The sequence below is a fragment of the Lepeophtheirus salmonis genome, chromosome 4, assembly GCF_016086655.4.
Source record: "Lepeophtheirus salmonis chromosome 4, UVic_Lsal_1.4, whole genome shotgun sequence".
Lineage (NCBI taxonomy): Eukaryota > Metazoa > Arthropoda > Copepoda > Siphonostomatoida > Caligidae > Lepeophtheirus > Lepeophtheirus salmonis.
Genome location: NC_052134.2, coordinates 8,395,392 through 8,419,507, shown reverse-complemented (window position 1 = coordinate 8,419,507; position 24,116 = coordinate 8,395,392).

The window sequence follows — 24,116 nt, the reverse complement described above, 5'->3', positions numbered from 1 at the left end:
ATCATGGGACTTCATATGGTTAAGAAATTTTCGATCCTGGGGAGCTCAAGAGCCTTTATTTTGTCTGTAAAAATATGTCTTTCGTAGAATCAGTATGTTTTATCCTCAGGTCTGTGTTTATGGCCCTGGAGACTGCTGCTAGGCTTACTAGGCACTTTTTGACAATAGTATTAATGTGAATGTCAGGAGATAACTTCAAAGAATGTTTGAAGCCTCCAATGACTATTGGAGTGCGTTTTTATCACTTTAGGGCTTGTAGGCTTTTCTCTTATATGCCCCTTTTTCCATCCATCGCTTTGAGGCGTTATAGACTGTGCTATTTGGATACCTAAGCATCTATTTGATGTACTCTGGGCTGTGTCTCGTGTAAAAAAATTTGATGAGAGCGTTCGTCTGGGTCTTCAACATCGTTAATACTTTTTTTTAAATAAATAGTCGGTTAAGTAACTTAAAGCCGAGGCTCAACATCTCACTTTAAAATTGAAATTATCGAGTTAAACACTTTCCTGATTGTTTAGGATGTAGTTAAAGATGGTCTGGATATACTTGAATGGTTCTATAGATATCCAAGGATTGAGAGGATTTTTAAGATATGGAAGAAACGGGTTCACTGTGGATGAAGGTCACTGAGTATTCAAATAAGAAATCAAAGTAATATTGAGTTATACATATAAACAATTTACAGCTGATAAATATCAAAGAAACGAACTTTTGTATGATCATGAAGCTTCATTAAGAGTTTTATAATATTGGATAAATACTTGAGTCGTAAGAACTTATATTCAATATATAGTACTTCCTCGTAACACTTACAATACTTGGAAAACATACATTAATAAATGTCTGACAAGATTGATTGTTAATGGTTTAATCTTTTTTTGATATTCATATTTTAAGCTCACATAACTTTATCAAGGTACATCTTTACGTTAAGAATATTTACTTTTCTCTTATTAAAGTTAACAAATAATTAATTATTGCTTTAATGATTTATTGGAATGAGTAATAACCGTAATGAGGGAACATAATAATTAATTAAATTCATACACGATGTAAATTTATTATTTTATGTTTTGCCTTAGGAAAATAATGGTTTAAATAGTATGGTTTATTATTAATAGTGTTGTTAATCATATGACCTGCCCCTTTCATACAAAAAAAATCGAAAAATAACAAGATAATCCTCACATTTTGAAGAATATTTTGGAGGAGAGTTCTATATCCGTCATGATCCTTTGTGACATTAGCTGCTTGCTGCTATAAGAAGAAATAAATAGATATGAATCCAGTTACTTATTTTGCAGATGCGATTACATTTGTTTTATCACTCAATCTTTCTTCGTAAGATAAATAGAAAAAACAAAACAAAAATCAGTTGGTAGTTAGTCGATTGCCCCTAAATATGAAGTTATTAATCAATCATGGCTGTAAATTCTTCACAACCTAACAATTTATGATTAAAATTCAATCAATCTACGTTTAAAACAATGATAATGGCAAAAAAAAAAGCAAAAAATCGACTGCTGACATAAAAAAGAATGTAAATTTGTGTATTTTTGAGGTAACGCTGTGAGCAAGTACATAAGAAGGGATTATTCTGATGTCAATCCTCAATTATTCGATTTTTGACAGAGCCCTACTTCCTCTTCAACGTTTGGGGCTATATGACAGCGTGGACCTTAGTCCTGAAGACCCCCAACTGCTTTGAATGTGCGAACGGAAATTCGTTGATCATGTACAAGAGATCTGGTGGTTTCACACCATACTGTCCAGAGAGCTATAAAAAAGTGGGTTGAAAGATCCTTGTGAGAGTGGAGAGGCCATTTTTGACACCAACAAGGAAAGAAGCCGTCTCTCTCGTTGCAAGACTCTCTTGAATGTGTTTTAAATTTATCTTTTGAGTTTCCCAATTATGGACAAAAAAATCGCATGAGTTTATTTAGACTTATTTTCTACAACTCAACCCTTTTTATACATATATATAATGGATACTTATACCTCATTCAACATGGGTCATCAAATGAAAAAACCATTTTAAAGAAATATTTCTAAACTCTTAAAGTATAGTAAAATATGCTATTTGGCTCAAAAAACTTTTTACATATGTATATATGTACAGGTTTGTAACTTCTTTATGAGAGAAATCTAAGAGGCTTAATGCACAACATATATACTATATATATATATAAAAGGATATTGAGCAAGGCTTAATGATAATGGAATGGAGATGAGCCAAGGTTTATGATTCAAATCATCATCATAAACATCAAAGGAAGAAGAAGTACGATTTTGGTTTTGAAAGACACTGAGTTTCTTGTAATCATGATGATTATTACATGGGAAATGTAAAATAATGGTAAAAAAAAATAGTTTTATGATTACATTTCTCATTCGTCAAATAATTAAGTAATATACAAGTACAGGAAATTTTGAGTAATCATAAATATACGTATGTGTATCTATATACATTTTATATACATAGAAATGCGTGAATGTAGAAATATGTCTGTAATTTATTCCTTCTTGTTAAAGGCGTTGGAGTCTCTGAATTTTTATCCTATAATTACGCATTGAATATAATTTTATTAATTGTTTAGGCGTCCGGTAAAATGATTGTTGTAAAAAGGTTCTTGGAGAAAGTAACCCTTTTAATTTAATATAATACACCCTGGCCCACAGGTTGTGCAGCTTTAACTTTGTATAGATTATTCTACCATAAAACTTTTGTAAAATAACGGATTTGTCTCACTTTTAGTATGTGGTATGAAGTAGATCTAAATATATACATATATATATTATATTTATGAACTATCTAAAGACTAAAGTACTCATCAGTCATCTGAACATATTTAATTTATCTCCAGCTTTTACTATTATTTATTCATACTTGAGGACACAACACATATGAATTGATATAAGTATTGAGTACTTAATTGTGAGTGCGTTCATGAAAAATAGAGAGTTCATTGATAATTCCTGGGAGAGTTATCTTTTATATTACTTGATCAAAATTTGTTATTTAGTCTAATTAGTCTGGATGATTATGTTAGCTACCGCAAGTAAATATCTCAAAGTTTAATGTGACATATATATCTATCGGTAGTGTTGTATCAGTCCTTATTCATTCGGTCTATTACTGTACAGTCTTAGAAACTATCTTGTCAGTCCTTACGATGGATCCACGGACTGTCAGTACAACAACTGCTTAAAAAAAGAATAAATAAAATTAAATGACGTAAGCAAGGACCGAACATTCTAAGTTTGAGGACTGATATGCAGGTTTGAACTGGACCGGACAAAGAGTAAAGTTGATGGTACTCCAGTACCCATTTCTAAATAAGGTCCCACCTCAACACTTTACATTGGTACTGTTGGAAATATTTTACAATAAAATACATTTGTATCTACAAAGATTGTCACTAACTAAGTCTTTGGCAATGTAAGGTTGTGGAGAGAGAGACTATTTGATATTCGTGTAAGTTGATGACCTGCATTCTTTAATATAGTAGATTTTTACAGGTTACAGTATATCACTTACACACATTCACTTTCGTTCATTGAAGTCCGTGACTACAGACATTCCATATATATAACTCATTTTCTGTATTTACACTTTCTGAATAATTTTATCTATGTTTATTAATTTTTTTTGGGACTCAAGTTTTAAATTGCATTATTAAATCGTTTTTTATGATAATACTCGCTGGAGTACACAGCGTTGCCTGTAGTTATTCGGCATGAACAAACAGAATCAATTTTTTTTCTTTTTAACATAGATATTGATTGTATTTACTGAGTGGTTCACTAAAATCTAAATTCTTTAAATTTTAAACATTAACAAGATATCCAATAATCCATTAATTATCAAAAATTTCAACAAAATAAATAATAGAAATATATGTTTGTTTAAGGTATCTTAATTATTAATAGAGCCACCTTTAGGGGCAATGATGGTTTCCAGGTGGCAAAAGGCGTGGCACCAAATGTAGATGTAGTCCTCTACCGTGGCATCCCAGTGCTAGCTAACAGTGGTTTTAAGGGCCTCCATGTTTTGATGAAGGACAATGCAGGACTTTACATTGACATTCAACCAAAAAGAATAGTCGAGTGGGTTGGCATCAGTACTGTAGGGGCCCAAACAAGTGTCCAATAAGAGTTCAAAATATTCTTGAAACCATGAAGATGCGTTTATTTTATTGCCGGTGTCAAAAATGGCGTCTCCTCCCTCACAAGGTTCTTTCCACCCCTTTTTTATAGCTCTCTGAACAGTTTAGTATGAAACACTGAGATCTCTTTCACGGTACTCATAGATTTGAGGGGATTGACTTAGGTTATTTTCTTTAACTCCTCAAAGTCTAATTTGGCCTTTTTGACAGATCCCTAGTTCTTCTCCAACGATTTGGACTTGCTGACAGCGTAGACAGTGGCCCTGGAGACGTCCAAATGTTTCGAATACGTTAATGGAAATTCGTCAATCATGTTCAAGCGTCATTTTCTCAACTTGTCTGTAAGCTAAAGAGTTCATGCTTGTTTCGCTGTTAACTTACTTTTATGCTTCAACAAATTCGAAATATGAATTAATTTCAATCTCTCAACCTTCATTAGTTATTGAATTAGTACGTGTTCAGATTTCAATGAACCACCTAGTTTTCCCCTTTTTTTACTTTTTTAATATGGCGTTACTAAATACCTTTTAATTCGTGTAAATCAATAAATACTAAGTCATATATTTAAAAAATATCATTGTTCCTCTTTTTTCTTCTTTTGTTGTCGTTTTTACATAATTATAAGTTTTTGTAAGTTCATAAGTATACATAATAACCCTAGTTATGAGTACCCAATGCAATTTGCAATATAATTTTTTGCCAAATTATTAGTAGCATTTTTAATTGAATTATTTTTTAATGATTATTAATGGATTATGAATGTTTATTGTTCTACCCTATCAAGGAAAAAAATTCGCTTAAAAATTGTCAACACTAACTTTGATATTAAGGCTAAAATATTATAGGCAATGATAATTAAAATATTTGGAACTATACACTAAAAAGTACTTTTATCAGTATCCCTTCAAAAAGCAGATTAATATGCCACGGATTGAATTTGGTATTGCTTTATGTCAAAAATGACAGGTAATTTTTGATACCAGAGCTCATTAAACAATGTTTGCATCTAGGGAAAATGTATATTTTTTCAATGGCTTCAAATCCCACGACTTATATTTATATTTGATAATTCAAATACATCAGAATTTTTTCACCTGATTTAGCCGTAAAAAATATATTAGCATTTATGATATTTAATGCTCTTCCTTCATATATTCATTTATGCATTGCAAAATAAATGTGTTCTTAGTAAGCAGTATCTTGACTCCCATCCATGTAGCCTTCCTCTTAAAAATCCATTTTCCTGATAGGCAATGTTCAAAAACAAGTTAAGACTTTGCAGATCAGGTCCCAGAAACACAGAAAAAAGTACAAATAAGAATGTTATTTGTGAACTTTATGAGTTAATATTAACATTACTTTTTTAAACCAGTACTTATTTATAGTGGAATATACTTCAGTCTGATCTCAAGGAACACAAATAAATACGACTCCTCCAAAAGAAATCCCCTTTATAAAATTTATACAACGATTACTTTTCCAAAACTATACAAAATTATAAATATTGAATTAACTAATCATTTTAAATTGATCTAGCTAGTTAAAAATGTAAGGTTGTGTGACTACAACATCCCCATTTTATATGCATGTTTACCACCTGTTAGTATTTTTGGTTGTGACTGAACAGATTTTTTATGGATTACTATGTATGTATGCATAATGTGTTGCATGATAATATTTTTATTTTATCGTCATTTTACCTCGTTTCACGAACTTCATTTATATTTCAGTTGAGTTTCTGCTAAAGTTAGCTTGAGTACAAGTTCATTACTAAAAGTAAGTTGACTTGCTTTAAATACTTTTGAAACGTATTAATGAATAATTTACTACACGGATTTTAGTGCTGGAATTCCTTTGCAGAGGAGTTCTGAAAAAAAACTATATTGTTTTTCCGCTTCCTTTTTATGAGTTTGAAGGCACACACTACAACAACTCAGAATGATGCCTTAATGAATATAACAGGACTTAATTATTGCAAATATAAGCAAGGTGTACTGAAAATAATATATCCGGTTGAAACTTGGAGCTGGGTCGTAAATTTATTTTTTATCTCCGGCGGGTCTTTGAGTCTGCTATAAACAGTCAATTTTAAAGGGGACATAATAAAACACAGGAAAAAGTATTATTCATTGAACCATTTTTCCTAATTTTTTTTCGACTGCAAACGCATGTTCCTCACTACTCTTACGCATGACAGCAACAGAATGTATTCCCCCCAAAAAAAAAAAAAAAAAAACAACTCTAAAATGTTGCTTCTAGAATAAAATCACTCCCATCTTTCAATTATTTCCATAACCTGATTTTCAGACATTATGTAAAAAGTAGTTATGTTGCCACACCTTATATAAGAAAATTCAAAAATATGAATGGGGTCGTTTATTTATGAAATAAGACAATTTCCAAAAGTAGCCATCAAATTTTGTACAATGAGCTTTGAATACATAGTAACAACCCATAATTGATGGGTAATGGTTATAAAAATTTGTATTTAGGATTGTAATTAACAAGAATCCTTTTAATGGAACAAATTATATGACAATAAAACTTTCTATACTCTACCAATGAGTAGAATAATAAGTAAATCGTTAAGTGACAAAATATAATTACTATTAGCTTTTGTCTGTTGTTCTTTTATCTTATTATTAATGCATGTCCTTATAAACGGATTAATTGTATATAAATGCAAAAATACAAACAGTAATTATTACTTTATTTCATACTTAGGCTTTAATTACAGAAGTCATATATACGCAAACTTTTAAAAACTCGATATTTTTTATTCCCCTCTCCCTTAAAAAACACACACATTAGTTTAATTAAACTTGAAGCTATTATCTGAAATGCATAAGTACCAACATATACCATATTAATATAGTGTCCATGGGTTTTCACAGCCATTTAAAGGATATATAAGCTGTTAGTCTTGTGTATATAATTAGTTTAGCCAGTATGACTTATCAAAAAAAATATATTTTTCCTAATTATGACATTCGATTGTTTCTAAAACACATCATTGTTTTAGAATTTGAGTCTGTGGGCAAAAGTTTGTTGAATGGGGACTTCTAGATCATTTTGAGGTTATTGAAAGGCGTATGTGTAATATGTATCGATGTATTGTTCTTTATTTAAGATGCCCGTGGTACAATCCATTCAATTACAAAGTTTGTTGGCCCTTATAGAAGATAAAATCAATCTATTGTGACGTCATTAAGGTGTTTTTTTCTTGGTTTTTTATTAATTATGTTAAATAATAAAATAAATTTTATAACTATAATATCAATATTTTTACAAAAAATTCTAATGACTGATAGTTAAGGATCGTTCCCTAGTACCGACAGTCCAAATTAATAGTTTATTTCTTCCTTCCTTTTTATTGTTTTCCAAAGACATATTTTCTTCCCAAGACGAAAGCTAAAGTCAAATGGTCAAACGACGACCGCGTGATCCAATTTATTTCAAATTTAGTCTTTCTGCAAATAATTTTCTTTCTGCTAGATGTGCTGATGGTACCATGAATTATTCTACAAATAACCATACAACCAATATAACCTCATCTTCTTATGGTAATTCACAAGGGGAATTTTGTAAAGATATGAACAAATTGCATACGTAAAATGATTGAGTGACGTCATAGTTGGTACTTCACAATGGATATCTCGCTAGAAAAACATTTTTAGCTAAAACAATCACATGATCGTCATTTTTTTGTCTTTTTTTTTATGAAAAATAAAAAAATTGAACCCACGTAAATTAACAAAGGAATCCCGAAACAAAAAAATTTCAGAAATGAACGAATCAACAGAACCCATTATTAGAGTGTAATAGATACAAAAATTTACTAAATACAATAATTGATATTTCAACTTCCAGTCTCTGTGGTGCATAAAAAACTCTTTAAAGTAATACAAGGCTTGTCCCATGAATTGAAATCAAATCAGTATTACTGATAAAGTAGATCTTTTAAGCACAATGAATACTTTGTATTGTAAAACGAACTATTTACGAGGGGACATCTTTTTCTCGTTCAAGATGCTTAAAAGAGGAATTACATTGACAACTTAATTTTTAGAGCATAATTGATGTCATTACGTTGCTTAATTATATGTCGAAATACTTATCTGATTAGATTATTCCACAAAATAATGACAATCTGGTTTGAATTTAAATTGTAACTCCTTTTTTTAATTTTTGCTATTGATCAACAAACCATGTAAGTAAAAAATGAAAACTTTTGTATTTTGCTCCCGATAACTCCTGTAGTTATACTCAATTATTATGTTTTGGGGAAGTGGATTGGTACTAAAAATGCTCCTACAAAACCTATAAGGGTTAAAAAGAACAGAAGTTATGAGATTTGAAAAAACAAAACAAAAAACTTAATAACCCAGCGTATACTACAAAATTTGATTATTTTAACTTTGCTTGCCACAAGAATGTCCCCAAAAGTAGATATAGCAGGCAAATATGACTCAAAGACAGGCGTCTACCATGTAAAAGAGCGGGTGGATAAGGCTTAGGTGCTGTTGTCAAAGTCTTCAAAGAACAACCCTATCATGAAAAAGACGGATATGGGCGTCAATGTAAGGTCCACCATGTCAAGGCTCATCAAAGAGAATGTTGTTGTGTATGTAAAAACCTAATGATTCTCGTGACAGCAGAGATTGTGAAAGAGCACCTGCATTGTACCAAATGCATCGTTAATACAAACTCTTGGTCGTTATGGTATTACCAAAATATCAACAAATTATGTGTATTTTCTGTCATCTCACGATTTTCTTTTTTTTCTTGCCCTAATCAGTAGGATGTCCTGTATTTTTTTAATGAAAATAGTAAATAAAACAAAATGTGTTTTCTTTAGAGGGCTCTACCACTTTTCAAAGTTTTGTAAAAATTTACGTCTTCACAGATTTAAACTTTATGTCTAAAATAATACAAAAGTGAATTTTGAGAGATATTTTATTATTAAAATAAGAATGGGCGCTTGGTAAAGCACAAAACCTCAACTTGTGGTCATTTTTTGGCGTGACCTTGACCTTTGACCTTGACCTCTCAAAATGTAATGGACTCTTACTGTGACCATATATAATCTTACTACCATGTTTGATCAAAATAATAAAACAAATTATTATTATATTTTATTTTATTATTAAAATAAACGATACCAAAATTTTGCATCATTTGGAAAATAGGGAACCGTTAATATCGCATAGAAATTATAGAAGATCCCATCTTAGTTTTATCAGAACCTAGATCACTTTATTTAGGACGCTGAACCCAGAGTCGTGCTACAAGTAAATTTTTACAAAGATTCGAAGACCGGAAGATCTCTCGAAATGATGAATAATGTTACCTTATTTACTACTTTCATAATCTGTATAAAATTACGCAAATTTTAGTGCCTCTTGTGTTTGAATAGCTCAATAAAATACATTAACGGGACACCCTAATAATCAGTTCTTTGAATGTTGATTGTTTGTACACGAATCATTTGTAGTAATTCCCTACTTTCAAGGAGTAATAGTCCTACAGTAAGTTAATAAGATTTTGCTAATTTAATTTTGGAGCTTTTTCCTTTCTCTTTTTTGTGGAAAGGTGGAGACGTGCAATGAAGATAGCATTGTTTAGAGTCGTAAAAAGTATTTATAAAGTATATGTACTCATGAAAGACGTAGAGTAGTTTCATTTAATTTGTACTTATTAGTGTAAGTCCTTGTTTGGCTCGAATTTGAATTGAAGATCGCCAACATTCTTATCTATGTCAATGCTAGATACGGAGCTAGATTTGTGTTGATTTCCTTTTCAGTGGGTCATACTTTTGACAACTCAGACTATTTGATACATCTAAATGACTTCATTGTATCTTAATATTATGTTAGTTAATTGCTAAATTATACAATCCCATATTTATAAAAATGATTTTTATTCCTTTGAATCTTCATTTTTAAGCAACAATCTTCAGTATGCTCCTAAAATATTAAATTTATTTTTTCTTCATACAAGTATTTTTAACATTTTAATTTGAGGGTGAATTAATAAATGTTATATTTTTAAATTGTAAGATATTAAAACTAATTATTAATTACATTTTCTAAAAAAAAAAAAAATATGTACATATATTTTGGTACTTATGTTTGTTTGTGGCATTTTTATCTATTTGACCAATAGTTTGGATACATTATTTTCATTTAAGTAATAAATTATATTAATTATACCTGAATGAGCTACTTAACACATATATCAATTGTATTTTTTACGATAGAGGGTTAATGATAATACATTGGATCGACATAGTAGGTAATAATTTTCCTTGTCATTGTTCATCTAGACATTATTGTATTAAATTGCCTATTAAACATGAGTTCATCTTGACCTAATAATAGAAGTTGATTTACTATTACTTACATGATTTTCCCCTTTTCTTAAGTATTTTGCCATATTTTTTTAAACGTATCTTATATGAGAAGAAGCACAAGAAGCCATGGTGTGTTTCTATACTTTTATTTTTCTAAAAAACTTTCTTATCAGCAATTAAATTATTGTTATAAGACCTAATTATTATGAAATAAATTTATCAAAGTTTCGATAATCATTTTTTTTTCAACAACCTGTTTCAATAAAAAGCCCAAAATTTATATTCTTGACGAAAGTTAATTTTTTTAGAATTGACAATTTACTGAATATGAATGTCAAATATGTTACCCTTTGTAGGCTAAACGTGTGGTGAGTATATCTAAAAATAAACGATTTTGAAAGACAATAACCGAAAATAAAACCATGATTCTGCAGAAAACATCTTTTTCTTTTTGATTTGTTTTGAATATTCTTTTAATTGTTCAGATGGAATTGCACTGATGAAGTATCAATAAACATTATAATCTTTCAACTTTTTCATCTCACCTAGGAGTTGTCTTCTAATCCATATAAAAAATTTCCTGCTCTAGGAACGACTGTGTCCCACCTACTCACATTTTGCTCAAGAGTATAATTGTGCCCGAATGTGTTCTCCATTGTGATACACTATTACATGGTTTTAAAAAAAGTCAACGCCCCTATTGCCCCTCCCCGTAGTTACAGAACTGTCCATCAGCAAATATTTAATGCACTCACTTTTACCCATTTCACAAAATCAGACTGCAGAATTCGTGGGAGTGATCGCTTAGAGAAGTTCAAAACATGAAGAATTGAATCAAGGAGGCAGAAAAGGATACAAAGTAGTTTTTGAGGGGAAAAAGCGTTAAAATATCTAGAAAAACAGTGATTTACAAAAGAATGAATGCTTTTTTAAACATTTACAACTACCATTAAAGTTATGAATTTTACTTCATTATACTCATTCTTCCATTAGTATAGTGGGATAAAATATATATTTCTTAGTTTTAAATTTTATTTAATGTTGATAGCAACATATTTTAAATCTGCACTATATTGTACAATGTCTAACTAATATTATAAACATTTACTGCGTATATTTATAAAAATAAATAATTTTATTTGAAATGCTGTATTAAATTACAATTCAATTACAATTAGGAATAATTCAAATATAAACGTCACTGAAATAAGTAAATCTTATAGTACGTAAACAAGCAAAATAATTATTGGGTGGATTTTCAATACAATTTACAGACTATTTGTGCCACAAAAAGATTTTTTTTTAACACGATTTTCTCTCCTATCAGATTAAAATAAATAAAACTAGATTCTGAAAGCTTCATCAATTCTGTTTTATTTTATTCAATGCAATCGCTTCCAAACTCAACAATGAGTACAATTATACTCTATGAGTACGAGAATGTAAATTTCAAACATACCTTTGAAACTTTGTCCTTTGGGAAATCCTGAAATTCCATCCTGATCCAACTGATCAGTTCGTCTTTAGTGTTGCTGATTGGTTTGTGGACCCACACACAAAACATATTCCGATCCAGATACGGCGAGTTCGGAACCAAAGTCCAGTAACACGAAGTTGTCAAACTTGTCAGGGAGACATTTCAGACTTTTTTCCTAAGTATGGCAGGGAGTTGAGTCCTGCTGCCACATTTCAGGCATCCCATTGACACACATGTAGATCCAGTGCTTCATCTTTATGTGTCGTGTTATCGCTTCCAATGCGTATTCTAAAAATGTCCATCTTGGCCCAAGAGGGCGTGCCAAAGTGGAGGTATATATAGCTAGAACCCCCTATATTGTTTTACCATTTACAATATATATTTTAAGGTGACAATCCATTTACAGTGAGCAGAAAGTATATATATGATCCGTCAACATAAAATTTAGTTAGATTGATTTCTCTTAAAATTGAGTTTAAATTATATTTGTATTCTTCAACAGACCATTCGTAATTTCTAAAAACAAGTTATACTAATGAATCCTTTAGCGGAAATGCAAATTGCATAATTTTTGAAATTAATGAGTATATTAAAACATAGGCAAAGTTACACAAATATAAATTAATAAATGACTATACAAAAATTAGGGTTAACAAAGGTGTAGAAAAACTTTGTGATATAGTTTAACCAACAACTTCGAGCAAAGCCCGTAAATCTGCTTCTATATTATATACGTTTGTAAAAACAAAAATGATGTCATTGTTCACCCATTTAGTTTTTGATACCTCTCGATATCAATCATTGTATATTAACGATGCTTTAAATACTAGAGCAATAAATATGTTTGATTCATTCTCTATCAAAAAAGGAATTATCCCCATTGAATATGTGGGTGTCACTTTTGGAATTTTTTATTTTTGTTATTATTAAAACAAAATGCTTTCAACACATATCAAACAATAAATAATTTCTATTATGAATACAAAATTGGAATGGGTATAAATTAAAAGTTATGTACATAGTAGGAGAAGATTGATTGATTATAATTCAACACCTATGAAATAATTTATACCAGATGAAACTTTTGTTGTTCATTTGCTGAGAAGAAGTAGTGAGTAATATTATGTCACATTATTATTGTTAAACTAGGTTATTCCTAACCGGCCATGGCCTTGTAGAAAATGTTTTAATATAAGTCCTACACCTAAATATTCTGGGAAATTAATTGCTTCTCTCCCCCCCCCCCAAAAAAAAAAGAAAAAGAAAAGATATACGTCTTAACGTAATAAAAGGGTTGAGAGTTAATAATTTAACAGTTTGGAAGAGCTGGAGAAATTGATGAGGCCCTTTATATCAGATATAAAAAGAACCATTACGAATACTGAGATTAGAAAAAATGTTGAAATCATGTGTTATCATATTTTTTACATCTAGTGAAAAACGCTCAGAACTTTTTACTTAACATAATAGATTGATGTAATAGTAAAATATGTTGATATCTTGTTTTATATTTTGGCGTGGCTGTGTCCAAGAGTAATTCAGCTAAAAATAAAAAATGTTGCAACTATCTGAAGTTTCCTCTAATAAAGTCAACGATGCATCCAAAAGGGCTTTAAAAAATATAAATTATTTCTTTACTTGGAACATACCCTTGATTTTTAATTAACATTAATATGATGCAACATGTTTGCATCGCTGTAAAATTCCATAAATACAAAAATTGCCATTGAAATATGAAATTGATATGTTGATAACCCTGAAGAAATGAACAATAGGAAAAGTTTTGATATTTAATTGAGAATATGTACATTTGTTGTTGGTAAGAGTATGATGATATATAAAAGTTTTTTATTTATTCTGCTTTGAATAATAATAAACTTAGTCTTGTGTTTACTTTTTTCCCCTTATTAAACCATTGTTTACTACTAAAATGATGAAGATAAATACAAACAGAAAACTGTCTTAAATGTAATCAAAGTTTAGAAAATATTCATTTTTCAAAAAAGAGATTTTCCTCTAGAAGACGTACGTGACTATTACATGTAGGTAAATTTTATTTTTCAAATGCTAAATGTCTGCCTGAAGCAAACAATCTTAGGATACCTAAGAGATGGTGATATCAAGATTTTAATTTCGATAGTGAAATGCCTTATTTATATGCGATAAGTATTATATCCATGGCTTCCAACATCCACAATAATACATAAATGTGAGAACAATTCATTTTCTTTTAACCAGAATCGTGGCTCTAAAACTGTGACACTACAGCTCCTTTTAGTCTTAAATCAATCAATGTATTTTAGATCTTACAAAATATTTTACGTTACATTATGCAAAAAAAATTGTTTAGTTTTAAATGTTTTGTCAAAAAAATTCCATATCCTCTCAAAAAGGAAACATTAGATCCTAAATGCAGTCCAGCGTGGACACAATAGTTTGTAAAGTTTTCCTAATCTTAAAATATTCTTACATCTAGTTATTAAAAATAAAAATGTATATTTCTAAAATTAAGAAAGAGTATGTTGTAACTTTTTGTATTGAGCTTCTAGAAGTTTTTTTTTTTTTTTCTTAAAAATATTAATACATTTCTCATTCTTACTAATAATAACATGATCATCAACATTGTATTTTATAATTTATTATGTAATTTAAACTAAACATAGCTAGTTAATGACTTTTGTAAATATTTAAACATATGTTCATTTACATGTTATCACCAATGCTTTTATAGAACATTTGAAGAATAATATGTTGTTATATGTGAAAAATTTATATGTGTTCAAAAAACCATTTACATATAAAATTTAACTACTTCAAGTATTGTTTTTTAAATAAGTAATCATTAGAAATATTTAAAACTTACCCATAAAAAATCCTTTTTTCAAGTTATATTTCAATTACCTATTTTATTATAATTCATTTTGAAAAAGATAAAAATATTTAATATACTGAGAATAATCTTAAGAAACCAACGAAAAGATTATAGGTAATAATTATAGAACAGAAGAAATAATTTGCTTTTATTAATGAACAGGACAAAATTTATGATTGATTTCTAAATCTGTATATTTATATAATAGAGTTTTTTGTGTGTCCTTTACAGGTGCCTAGGAAGCTAAAATTTGACATGGGTGCCTCTTTTGAACATGGTCAGGCTAAGATGGGGTGCCGATTTTCAGGAGAGGGTCATATAAGGGGGGTTATGCAGTACCCTAAAAACAAAAAAAAAACATTTTTGGAGCTCAAGGAGACTAGATAGGTGATTGAGTTATAAATCAAAAAGTGGTTGGTGTCTCATGAAAGAACTAATTGAATAACTACACTTTCTAAATTTATTCACAAACCTTACTGATAAACCAAATGGTGCAACTTTCCATTAAGAAAATACTTGGAAATCTTTCTTGGCCCAAAAGGCCAATAGTTCCATTCCGAATGAGATCATGCATAAATTAGAAGGACGTTCCAGACAAATACGCTAGATCCCTTTAGATCTTACTTGCTACGACGATGAATCACCACAAAAGAGGCATCTGGAAGTGTCCGAGTAATAAAAAACAGATTGCTCCCATCCTCAGATAAATTGTTTAAATACTGCTTGTTGTCTGCAACTCTGGAAGTACGATCTAAGTTCTTTGATGGCCAGAATAGCCTCTGTACTTTCTGCACGGAAATGAAGGAGACAACAGACCATATTTTTTTGAACTGCAGAGTACTAAAAGAAATATACCAATAAGTAATGGATAAATATTCGAATACTTTCGGAGCACATATTGGTAAGAAGTAGATCTTGGGTTACTTCACTGGAAATGAAGAAGGTAAAGTCAACATAATAAAAATAAAAATGCAGCAAGTCGTATACACGAAATGATCATCAAAAAACTCCAACCCAAAAAATGTATTACCAAACGTGGAGATGCCAATGAAAGTGAAAAAGAAATGGCATTGATGACATTGATCCACAACCTCTTTGATTGATGTTTTTTTGGAAAATTAAACATTTTCTTGGGGGATAAGACAAAATACTTTTTAGTCGAAGTTGATCTATTATTAAAATACGTTGCACTACACTATACCGTTATGAAAAATGTATTTTAATTAATAAGTATTGACTAATTATCATAAGTAATTAAATTAAGCTCACAAACAAAATAGTACATAAACCGTTAAATTTACCTGTGGGCAGCTCATGGAATGGCCATAGCTTATGGACAACGTCCTCAGGAGAAGTTATTCTATTGAATTTAATTGTGTACGTTCTCATTCACAAATAAGAGAAACGATATGCCGGTTAAAATACTAATGAATCAGTTTCAAATCAAATATTATATTTTCACTCATTGCCACACTTTCGATCTAAAAATGACAAGAAAAATCACTTTTTTTTGGACCGAGAGAAACAATGATATTTATCTACAAAAGAAAAATAATCCTTATTAATTATACGAAACAAAATATTACAAACCAATCATAATTTAGCCTGATATTTTTTTCGTCCTTTGATGTGCATGTCGTCTCTTTCCTTTGTTTCTGTTTAGAATACTTCTCCACTATAGCATATTCAGTTTTTTTATGGTGGTACACAATCAGGGGCGTCCGTAGGATTATATGGCAAGGGGAGGATTTTCAATTTTAAAGCAAAAATACTTTAGGGAATAGCCTACAAGCCCGCCACTTGCAGATGCCCTTGGCAATTTATGGCAGATTGAGGATTTCTTTATATTTGTAGTAATATATTTTTCTCCACGCAAAATGTCACTTTTTATGATATTACAGATGACGTCGCTAGATTATTTTTCTGACGTATGTAACTTTTTCTTTCCTGCTCTAAGTTTACCTTGCTAATTCAGTTAAAAGTGTAAATTCATAGCATAGTTAATTAGGTGCTAGGTAATTTTGCCTTAAGTTATTCGATTAGGTTATTTTACTTTAAAGCCATTCTGCCTGAAGGATATTTTGCCTAAATATATAAATTAATGAAATTAACCCATCATTTTTGTTATTTTTGGTAAAGACTAAAAATGAAAATGTTTGCTTAGGTGGAGCAAATTTCTGAATATATTTACCAAATATTATACTCGAGATTTTGCAAAATATATCTTTGGTTTTTAGCTTGTAATAAGTAAGTGGAATCATATGCATCTCTCAAAACTTATTGTAGATATTTATGATATATTAAAATCTATAACATATACAAATTTGCGTAAAATTAAAAATTGACATATTTTATTTTTCTAAGGTCAAATATTGACCTCGTGACCTTATGGGTGAAAACTCATTTTGTTGGCTTATACGATAAAAGAATAAAACAACCATCTATTCAATGGTTTTTCATCTAGGTAAATATCTTCGAAGGCTTAAAATTAGGGTAACTGGCGTTGAGGCCAAACCTGAACATCTTTTTAATCTTGAACCCGAGCACATAAAAAGCTAAATTTTGGATTTTTGAGTTTTTAACTAAGATTAAAATATGTACCTAAATTGAAAAAAATCAAGGTTAGTGTTTTTAACGGATTTACTTAGTTTAGAATTACCCATATATTCAGAGTTTTCCTCTACCTAAGCCGACATTTTCAACTATTGACATTTTTCTAAAATCATTCATTCTGTCCACGTTTTGGTTGGAATGTGTTTATGATATACCAAAAATTAATACATAAAAATTTGAGTGAAATTTAAAATGGACATGTTTTTTTTTTTGGTCAAAATATTGACCTCGTGACTGTAATGGTAAAAACTCATTTTGTTGGCTTATACATTAAAATACAACAAAAGAAAAATATATTTATCTATTTAATGGTTTTAAAACTAGATCCATACCTTTAAAAGTATTCAAAATATAGTAATACAAAAATAAGGTAGGTGGCGTCGAAGCCAACACTCTAGAAGCTTTAAAATCCTGAACTGGATACCAAAAAAAGTATAAAATTGTGGGTTTTTGAGTTTTAAATATTAAAAAAATGTGCCTAATTAGAAAAAATTGTAAATGGTGCTGTTAAAATGGTCGTTTTTTTATTGATTTCACATGGAATAATGCTCTATGTATTATAAAATTATCAGTTACATATAAATATTTTACAAAAGTCAATAATGTAACATAAACATTTTCTTCGAGAGTTTTATGCAATTTATTATATGACTCAACTAGCTTAATCTCTTTCTAATCACTAGGCTATAAATATATCTTGAATTGAATTATATCAAAAAACAATCCCAATACATATACATGTATTTTGGTTGAAACTATTTATAATAATTATATGCATAATAAGTAGAAACAGATATCGATCGATTTAAGGTTTATATACGACTGTAACAAAGTGATTTATATTTTTTATATTATCTCAATAGGAAGATCGTTGCCAAAAATTTGGCCTCTTTAATTTTCAAATCATTTGCATTCGAATATTCTTTAATGAGGTGAGTTGGAGCCAGCATCTTTTGCAAAAATAAGGTACTTTTTAAATTCATTGTGTACACATATTCAAACTACATATATAACTCAATTACCTAGAAATATCTACAAAAAACACCTTAACTATAAGGCTTGTTTTAAAGACAAAGTGCGATTATATATTAGATTGCTAAAAAAGTTTGTACGCTTACATATAGATGGCGCCACTAGCATTACATCACATGATTTTTACATAGTATACACCTTTAAACGTTCCCTGTACAAGTTTATCAGCGTTCAGAAATAATAAATTTCACTTTGAAATAAGCTATGATTAAGTGTATTTAATTTTAAGCTGTTTTCATTCCCTCTCATAAGTTTACTCGTGTATGCACTCAACAAAGTTATTACTAAGGATTTGAATTTTATATTAATTTATATCAATCTTTGTGTAAAATTCGTTTAATTTCATACTCTGTCATTCATGAGATTGTCAATTCAATGTATATAATACTTAAATAATAATTATTATCGAGATAATAATTAACATTTAGTTACAAGAAAAATACTCAAGTCTAGTCACAATATGTTTTTCGAATTTTTCCTTTCCTTTTGATAGTCGAGGTTGGGAGTAAATAAAAAGCTAGTCACATATAGCATTGTGAGTGGATAAACTTTTGTAATTGTGTTTATGAAGCATGAGTATAGGGTGAAACAAATGGTGCTGAAGCCATGGTTTGGCTTAATAAACTTTATTCGGACTTTGTACTCCCTAAATCAATCCTTGAATAATGAATGCTAAATGTATACTAGGTAAAAGGAGTGTTAAAGACAATGCACGAAGTTGGCAGTCTAGTAAAGGCAGTGGCTGACAAAAACATCAAAAAATTCAAAAGAATAATTTTGTATGGTTGTAAAGGGAAGTTAAACGACAAAGCTGAGACTCTACAGATATCCAAGAAACGTATATCGTACATGAATATTAAAATATACAAAAGCTATGTGCAAAGGGGTTGCCGCACGAATTCACAATCGATCGAAAGCAACAACGTTTTTATGTTTACTAGCAATTTTTAGCAAAATTCAACCTTAACAACTTCTTTGCAATGAACATAATCCAAAGTGTAAAAAGACGCAACATACAGTTGGCAAAGTTATGGCATCAGTAATATGTGATGAGCATGGTATAAATTTCAATTGTTTTCTATAAAAGTAGCCAAAATATCAACAACAGGACATTGGCTCTATTGATAAGCTTGGTAATATGGCACAGAAGGTTTGGGAGGCCCACGCAACCTCGAACAAATATGGAATTGCCATTGCACGAATATTGTACTTCTACACTACATCGCATGGGTTTAGGTCCAGGCTGTTTGCAGGACAAAGACATAGGCTCCAAAATTGAGGAGATTTCGTGGCCAAGACATTCTACGGTTATTTGACCTAGTGGCCCGGTGCTCTGTCTTGTTGGAACGTGTAATTTCTTCATAGTCTACTCCATTCATCCAGGGAATGTTAGCTAAAAGTACAACACCAGAACAAGTAAATTGACAATGCTGGGTACGCACAAGGTCACCTGGGCCAACAAATGTTTACGACGCCATGTGGCCGAGGTTATCAAGAGAGGCGTATCTCGTTAATAATTGTAAATAAACACGGTTCTTCCTCATCTACTTCGTTCGTAAAAAGCCTGTATAAATTTTTCCCAATTTATCTGTACCACCCAGTACAAAAAGTATTGCACACAATGTATGTAATATTTTCTACAACTCTAGTAATAATATTTATGACAGTTTAACCCATGGAAACTACTAAGACCGTTTATAAATTGGATAATAGTAAATCAAATTATGTAAAAGTTTCTTCAATCCATGAAAGATAACCAATTATTTGTCTAACGACTTGATGTCTTTGTAAGTATTAGTTGTCGTTGAAAAATGATCTTTATAATCCAATCATGTTTGTTCTTTGATTAGGTCTTGTTTGCTAGTTTTTTTATATAGTAAAAATAATAATATATCAATGTATAACATTATAAGCAATTTGATGCCTCGTAAAGGTTAAATAGACTTCAAGGAAAGATACAACAAACAAATTAAGCGCTTAAAAACATACTTAAATTATTTTCATCCATTCACGCAACTTCGATGAAAAAAGAAGTAGGGATATGACTTTTGTAACGAGAATAAAACTGTGATATAAAGAAACGTATCACCGTAAAAATTTTTCTATGTCAGTACTCTTGTTGCCTGTTTCCTTAGGCCATGTTGTTTTTATTGTATCATGTAACTTTTCCTTCGGAAAGAAACATAAAAAAAGTCTAAGCTCAGGTGGTAGTTTGTCAATTCTTCACAATTATGCAATTATTATTAAATAATTGTTTAATAAAAACTAATTATAGCTCAACCCATCAAAGTTCAAAAGATTTATTAGGAGAAAATAAGCTCAAACATCGTCAGCTGTCAACAAAATACTTTTTTTGTGTGTATTAACGATGTAACACAGTGTTAGAGTCGCTTTTGTAAAGCTTAAGTAAAAATGTTAAATTAGATTTACTTATTTAGGAATCTGGAAAAAATATGCTGAGTACAAAATAATTCAATTAGCTTATTGTACATTCATTATTACTTTGACAAAGAAACGTCAACCTACTATTAAAACAAATATGATTTTTTGAACTGTAGTGTTTTTCAAAGATAATAACATGTGCCAATTTTTTTCGATCTATCAAAACCAAACAACAGCCAAAATTTGTGCAGGTAAATATTAGCTTTAATGGAGTGTTTTTTCTTTTATTCTCAATTTAATTAGTTCAGAAAAAATCTTTAAAAATATATATATCTCATTTTTCTAAAGGGGGATCAATCCTAAAACGTAATTAAAAATCACTCCAAAACGAATTTTATAGATAAAAAATAAATTTAAATAATGACAATAAATTGATAATATCTTTATTTGATTTCGGAGAGTCATTTTTCGACGGCTGATATAAATGTCAAATTTTTACTGTTATTTTGCGAAAAATTGGCACATGTTCTTTCTTCATAAATAGATAGAATCAAACAAATCAAAATCTGTTTTGTTCTGATATCAAGGTAATTTATGCTGATTTGTCATTGAATGCGCCTTTAAGGGCAAATGAAGTAACTGATGTTAGACAAATTCTAAAAAAATTTGCAATGTCTTGCCTCATTTTATCACAGAGACACCACAGTTTTGATATCACTTTGTTGTAATTCATTTGTCTTTTTAAAATGTTAAAAAACACATATTAAGAAATATTTTGTGACATTCAAATAAATGGCAAAAAAAAATATTGATTGTGAATCTACAATTTTTCAATTAATATTAGGGAAGATTGGACAGGGTTGTTACACTTTTTGAGCATACCTAAATTACTGCGGCATGGTTTGACTTAGAGAAATCAAAATTTAACATAACATATTTACTTACATGTAGTATCGATTCAATCTGTTTAGAGATTATATTAGTAATTAGTTTTTCCTTAAAATGTCTTTGAATGCAACTCGTTGCAACTCTCCCTGTAGCCAATACGTTTAAAACAGTTCAAAAACTTCGAGTTAGTGTTCAAAATTAAGAAAAAAAAAAATAGATCAAATAATATTTTGAGAAATAAATAAACATTTCAATCAAGATGTTGGATTATCAATTTAAACATATAAAAGTAAACTGAGATTATTTACATATTAGAGCTCATGATCAATATAAATGAACGAAAAAATTCACTATCATAATCTTCTTCAGTGTCCTGTTTTACTAAAAAACATGCATGTAATTCTTGGTTCACTATACTAGGTCTTTCCAAAAAACAGTTAATGCCAACATTATTTTTAGAAATATATTTATCAGAACAAAACAGAGCTATAGAATTTTACAACCATCTCTAATTCATCAACAAAACTTGCTCCTTCTGTTAAAACAGTACTTAAACTTCAGTATCCTTACTGTACTGTTGTCCTAAAAAGTAACACAAGTACAAGGGTAATTTATTCTAGTGGCACACATTTTATTATTTTCAATCCAAAATTATATTGTTGCAAAATCAAGGAAGAGGACACCATGACATTTTATCTCTGAATAGAGCAAGATGAGACAGTTGGAAAAAACTTATAAGATTTTAAATTTTCTCAAGGCCAACAAAAATTAGAGCAATTATTATCCCTTTTCTGATGACTTTTTTTTACCGTTGATGCCACTGTCAATAAGAACAGTCACTACATCACAACCGAACCAATATCTCAGCTTCAGCTCTATTTTATCGTAAGATAAATTGGAGCTACCTTGGGACAGATAAAGGTTCAGGAACAACGTTGTTTTCACTCAAGACGGAGCTGCGTGTCATTGCATCACAAAGACCCAGGCTTTTCTGAAAGACAACTTTCCTGACTTTTTGGACCTCAAAATGCAGCCACCATCCTCTCAAGACGCGAACTCCTTCAACTTTTCTATCTAGGCTCCTCTTGGTGATATGATATATGCTATTCCTCATAGAAGTATCCAGTTATAGAGGCTTTATTAGAAAGGTCGAGTCTGACTATATTATTAAAGTCTGCAAGGAATTAAAGTGTCTTATTGAGGCAAGTAAAAGAGCTGAGGGCTCACATATTGAAAAAATGTGTCCCACTAGATAATGTCAACCCTATAGTACAAATTTGTGGTTCATAAGTAGAGGAAAGCCTGAAAGCCAGGAAAACAGAAGTTGACTAAGTCATGGTCCCAATTCTTCAAATGCTTTCAAAGTAGATGCGATACTCAGTAAAACTGAAGAGAATAATTCAGTAATCCCGATGTCATCAGATTACGATTCCAATACATAAAGAAAATGTCCTGAAAAAAGAGTTCGATATTTTGGTAAATTTTGCAAAAAGCCGACGAGGTTTACTTTTTACTAAAGATTTTTAGTAACGCAGAATCAAGAGCGGAATGACGAATTCTAAATCAGTAATCCATGATGTCTATGCATAAATGAAAATAAATTCAATTTCTGTAATTAACCCCTTTGTTCAAAACATTGAAATTACTTCAATTCTTTATAACTGAATCATTTTAACTTTCATATAATTAAAAAAAAACTTATAGTAAACTAATCAATAATTTGAAGGACATCAGTTACAGCAAAAACAATTAAAAACCGAGTAGATTATTATAAACCAACAATACTCTTTAAAAAAATAGTTTTATTTTTCATGCAACCTTTTCAACAAAATTAAATAGATCAAAGGATCGAAATCATTTGGTAGATAGCCGATTTTTTTCAAGGATGTAATTGTTAATCAATAAATGTTCTTAATTGTACACATGGCAATAACATTACAAATTGGTAAGCTAGAACTTATCGTTATTTTTATTGAATAAAAAAATCCCAAAACAAATTTGTGGCATGTTTACATACAAAATTTATCTATATTTTTTATTTAATATGTCTTTCTTCACAAAAAAATAAGAACATCTACACGCCGGCAAATACATCTACAGCTCAAATGATTATGACCGTGCCCATGGCGTACCACGCTATCAAAATGGGAGCTTGGAGTTAATCCAAATAAGCATGAGAGGTGCTGAATGCATTCTTTTCCAAGTCACTTTAAACAGCAAAGTCTAGGGGGTTACGATCATGGATGGAAGAAGGATATACGGAGGTAGGCCTGAAGTCAGCTGTATAATTTTTAATTCTTCTTGGCTGTATGGCGCTGTAATTAACTTTTTATT